The following is a 6367-nucleotide window of genomic DNA, read 5'->3' as shown; positions in this document are numbered from 1 at the left end:
TTTTTCGTCCTACACATCTTCAATTTTTTTCCTACGCATATTTAATTTCTTCCTACACATCTTCAAATATTTCCAACACATCTTTAATTTTCTCATACACATCTTATATTTTTTTCTACACATTTTTAATTTCTTCGTACACATTTTTTTCTGTCTTACAAATATTTAATTTATTATTTTTTTTTCAAAAAAGTAATCAATGTTGAAGATTAGGGATGAGCAAAAATCGGTAGGGTACCGATTGGTACCGGTACCGATTTGTTACCGTCGGTATCGAATCGGTACCAAGGTTTTGAGTTTTCGAGACCGTACCGGTATGGTACGGTACCGGTATTTCCCAAATTTTACCTTAAGACCGGTACCGTACCGGTACCGAACCGAACATTTCGGTACCGATACCGGTACCAAATATTTATGATTTTCGGGATCGGGATTTTCGGTACCGGTACGGTACCGAGCTCATCCCTAATGAAGATACTATTTTGCTTAAATCTTATAAATTAAAAGTTGTTTATTGGTGAAAAAAGAACAAAGTTAGATCTTACACTAACATATAATGAAATAAATAAATTGTAACTTACAAATCATAACTTTTTAATATTTATGATTTGAGCTTTTATTTTGGGAGATATGAGATAAATTAAATAATTAATTATTTTATTCAACCTAAACTAATCTTTTCATATTTATTTTAATGCCTTTCAAATTTTATAAATTACAATAAATGAAATAATGTTTCAACTAATAATTAATAATCTAATAGATGAGATCACTTCTTGCACTTCTCGCTATAAGAATCACTTCTAAAATGAACCTAATCCTATATATATATATAGAGAGAGAGAGAGAGACAGAATTACAGAAATTCTCCTTTATCTTTACCCCAAATTTCGCTCGTGGTTCTTTATCTTCAAAATTGATCTGTTTTATCCTTTACGTTTAAAAATCCAACAGTGTTTGTCCTTTAGCCCTAACCAAGTTGGTTTTTCTCGTTAAGTCAGGTCACATGCCTAGCACATGAGGGCCCATTAGTGTTAGAGCATAATGTCTATTGCTAGGGTCTTAGATGGATCTTGCGAGAAATCAAGTTACAATAAGAAGTACGAGAAGTCAATCTGGGCCACTCATCTAATTTTCAATCTTTCAACTTTAAAAATATATAAAAAGGGTAATAAAATAATATAAATGTATTCTCTCTCTAATTAATATATATAATTAAACCATATGAGTTACATTTCTAACTAATATATTAATCTAATCATAATTACTTAAAGATTTAAAAAATCAATAAATCTATAATACAATAAATTTATCTTTTTACCCGATCTCTTGAGTTCACCCTACACAACTATAATTTTTCCTACCTCTCTTCAATTTCTTCGTACCTATGGTATTCGTCCTACACATCTTCAATTGCTTGCAACGCGTATTCAATTTCTTTCTACAGATCATTAATTTTATCATATACATCTTCATTTTTTTCCTACACATATTTTATTTCTCATACACTCCATATTTTTTTTTCTACACAACTACATTATCTTCAATTGTTTCCTACGCATATTCAATTTCTTCTTACACAACATTAATTTTCTCATACACATCTTAATTTTTTTCTACACATATTTAATTTTCGCATACACAACATATTTTTTCCTACATATCTACATTCGTCATACACTTTTTTTTCGTCCTACACATCTTCAATTTTTTTCCTACGCATATTTAATTTCTTCCTACATATCTTCAAATTTTTCCTAGATATCTTTAATTTTCTTATACACATCTTATATTTTTTTCCTACACATTTTTAATTTCTTCGTACACATTTTTTTCCGTCATACAAATATTCAATTTATTTATTTATTTTAAAAGAGTAATCAATGATGAAGATACTATTTTGCTTAAATCTTATAAATTAAAAGTTGTTTATTGGTGAAAAAAGAACAAAGTTAGATCTTACACTAACTTATATTGAAATAAATAAATTATAACTTACAAATCATAACTTTTATATATTTGTTCTTTGAGCTTTTATTTAAGGAGAGATGAGATAAATTAAATAATTAATTATTTTATTTTACCTAAAATAATCTTTTCATATTTATTTTAATGCCTTTCAAATTTTATAAATTACAATAAATACAATAATGTTTCAACCATTGATTAATAATCTAATGGTTGAGATCACTTATTACACTTCTCGCTATAAGAATCACTTCTGAAATGAACCTAATCCTATATATATATATATATATATATATATATATATATATATATATAGAGAGAGAGAGAGAGAGAGAGAATTACAAAAACTGTCATTTATCTTTACCCCATATTTCACTCGTGGTTCTTTATTTTCAAAATTAATCTGTTTATCCTTTACGTTTAAAAATCTAACAGTATTTGTCCTTTAGCCCTAACCCAGTTAGTTTTTCTTGTTATGTCAGGTCACATGCCTAGCACATGAGGGCCATTAGTGTTAGAGCATAATGTCTATTGCTAGGGTCTTAAATGGATCTTGCGAGAAATCTAGTTACAGTAAGAAGTGCGAGAAGTTAATCTGGGCCACTCATCTAATTTTCAATCTGTCATAATTAAAAATATATGAAAATGGTATTAAAGTAATATAAATGAATTCTCTCTCTAATTAATATATATAATTAAACCATATGAGTTACATTTCTAACTAATATATTAATCTAATCATAATAACTAAAAGATTTAAAAAATCAATAAATCTATAATACAATAAATTTATATTTTTACTCGATCTCTTGAGTTCACCCTACACAACTATAATTTTTCCCACATCTCTTCAAAATTTTCATACATATCTTTAATTTTTTCATACATGTCTTAATTTTTTTTCTTACACATTTTCAATTTCTTCGTACATATGCTCTTCGTCCTACACATCTTCAATTGTTTCCTAAGCATATTCAATTTCTTCCTACACATCATTAATTTTATCATACATATCTTAATTTTTTTCCTACACACATTTTATTTTCTCATACACTCCATATTTTTTTTCTACAAAACTACATTATCTTTAATTGTTTCCTATGCATATTTAATTTCTTCCTACACAACATTAATTTTCTCATACACATCTTAATTTTTTTCCTATATATATTTAATTTTCTAATACACAACATATTTTTTTCCTACATATCTACATTAGTCGTACACTTTTTTTTCGTCATACACATCTTCAATTTTTTTCCTACGCATATTTAATTTCTTCCTGCACATATTCAAATTTTTCCTACACATCTTTAATTTTCTCATACACATCTTATATTTTTTTCCTACACATTTTTTTCATACACATCTTGTCCTTTATCTTTACCCCAAATTTCACTCGTGGTTCTTTATCTTCAAAATTGATTTGTTTTATCCTTTACGTTTAAAAATCCAACAATGTTTGTCCTTTAGCCCTAACCTAGTTAGTTTTTCTCGTTAAGGCAGGTCACATGCCTAGCACATGAGGGCCTATTAGTGTTAGAGCATAATGTCTATTGCTAGGGTCTTAGATGGATCTTGCGAGAAATCAAGTTACAGTAAGAAGTGCGAGAAGTCAATCTGGGCCACTCATCTAATTTTCAATCTTTCATCATTAAAAATATATGAAAAGGGTATTAAAGTAATATAAATGTATTCTCTATCTAATTAATATATATAATTAAACCACATGAATTACATTTCTAACTAATATATTAATCTAATCACAATAACTAAAAGATTTAAAAAATCAATAAATCTATAATACAATAAATTTATCTTTTTACCCTATCTCTTGAGTTCACCCTACACAACTATAATTTTTCCAACATCTCTTCAAAATTTTCATACATATATTTAATTTTTTTCATAGACGTCTTAATTTTTTTTCCTACACATTTTCAATTTCTTCGTACCTATGCTATTCGTCCTACACATCTTCAATTGTTTCCTACGCATATTCATTTTCTTCCTACACATCATTAATTTTATCATTTACATCTTAATTTTTTTCATACACACATTTTATTTTCTCATACACTCCATATTTGTTTTCTACACAACTACATTATCGTCAATTGTTTCCTACGCATATTTAATTTCTTCCTACACAACATTAATTTTCTCATACACATCTTAATTTTTTTCCTACACATATTTAATTTTCTCATACACAACATATTTTTTTCCTACATATCTACATTCGTCGTACACTTTTTTTTCGTCATACACATCTTTAATTTTTTTTCCTACGCATATTTAATTTCTTCCTACACATCTTTAATTTTCTCATACACATCTTATATTTTTTTCCTACACATGTTTAATTTTTTCGTACACATTTTTTTCCGTCTTACAAATATTCATTTTATTTTTTTTTCAAAAGAGTAATCAATGATGAAGATACTATTTTGCTTAAATCTTATAAATTAAAAGTTGTTTATTGGTGAAAAAGAACAGAGTTAGATCTTACACTAACATATAATGAAATAAATAAATTGTAACTTACAAATTATAACTTTTTAATATTTATGCTTTGAGCTTTTATTTGGGGACAGATGAGATAAATTAAATAATTAATTATTTTATTCTACCTAAACTAATCTTTTCATATTTATTTTAATGCCTGTCAAATTTTATTAATTACAATAAATGCAATAATGTTTCAACCATTGATTAATAATCTAATGGTTGAGATCACTTTTTGCACTTCTCGCTATAAGAATTACTTCTGAAATGAACCTAATCATATATATATATATATAGAAAGAATTACAGAAATTGTCCTTTATCTTTACCCCAAATTTCACTCGTGGTTCTTTATCTTCAAAATTGATCTGTTTTATCCTTTACGTTTAAAAATCCAACAGTGTTTGTCCTTTAGCCCTAACCAAGTTAGTTTTTCTCGTTAAGTCATGTCACATGCCTAACACATGAGGGCCCATTAGTGTTTGAGCATAATGTCTATTGCTAGGGTCTTAGATGTATTAGATATAATTGTATAGGGCTTAAAATGTCAAATGTATATTTTGTATTAGGTTTAGCGCATAAGTCACAAGACCACATAAGTTATGCAGCGTATATCATATATGCCGTATAACATATACGGACTTGGTGTCTTACTTGTTGTTTCCTATAAATAGAGGACTTATGCGTTATTCATTAGACTTTTGGTCATTGCTAGAGTGAGAAGGTAGAGAGAGAAAGTTGCCTAAGTGTCATATCTTGTATCTTTGAAGTTATCAATAAAATACATGCTTAACGTTTACTTGTTGTGTTCAATCCCAATGGATTCCACACATTGGGACACAAGCTGTAACATCTAGAGATCCTAATTGTTGTCTACAACATCAAGTCATCCCCTTTCAAGTGGTATCAGAACTTTATGGCTCATTACTAGCTTGAATACTTTAAGTTTTCAAAGGTTTTCTTTCTATCTACCAATTCAACCGTCAAAAGTTCTCCAAACTTTCACACATTGTTTCTTACCTATCCGTGACAAATCCTTCAAAAATTCATCCAATTCCTACATCATTTGAACCTTCAAATTTTCCAAATATCAAAATGATGATCATTCACAGATATGTTATACCAACGCATATGTTGGTCAAGTATAACATATACGACGTATAACATATACGCCACATATGTTATAAGTTGACAAACATATACGTTTGTTCACATATACGTTGAAACCCACATATCCGTTAACCATTCAATTATACATATCTGTTGACCAATCAAACATATCCATTGACCATTCATTCATACTTATCCGTTGACTTTCAATTAACCAACATGTTGTAGATTTGTAGTTTTTGATTTTGGGTCAACACAGGACATATACGCCGTATATGTTCATACATATACAGAGTATATGATTATGCTTTGACCAAAGTCAAACTTTCAAATATATACGATGGAAACTGGACATATACGTTGTTTAATACAAATACGCTAAAAGACTTATACGTGGTGTTCGGTCGGATTTTTGATAAGGAAGATTTGAATCTTCTCAACCTCCTCAGGAAACGACTAAGTATGGACTTCGAGCATGCCTAGACGATCGAGCACGGTTTTACTACTTCGAGCAAGGTCTTCAGAACCTTAAATGGTTGATTCTTCTAAGTGTTAAGGCTTCGAACAAGCTACACTTCAACGAGCAAGAGTGTTCTTCTATCGAGCATGGATTGCCAATCGAGCAAACAGCTTGATCATACAAGTTTTAACCAAGTGTTACGAGCTTAGGATGATCGAGCATGACGGGTGGATTGTAGAGCCACCCTTAAATGTAGTAATTCTAAGCAAAACACGAGCGTTTACGTGTTATTTCCAGGATTTAGGTTACTACCATATATGG

The sequence above is a fragment of the Bidens hawaiensis genome, unplaced genomic scaffold (assembly GCF_021521415.1).
Source record: "Bidens hawaiensis isolate Kalapana, Puna unplaced genomic scaffold, B.hawaiensis_p1.1 tig00021998_1, whole genome shotgun sequence".
NCBI lineage: Eukaryota > Viridiplantae > Streptophyta > Magnoliopsida > Asterales > Asteraceae > Bidens > Bidens hawaiensis.
The sequence above is the reverse complement of the archived record's forward strand: the minus strand, read 5'-3'. Positions refer to the sequence as shown.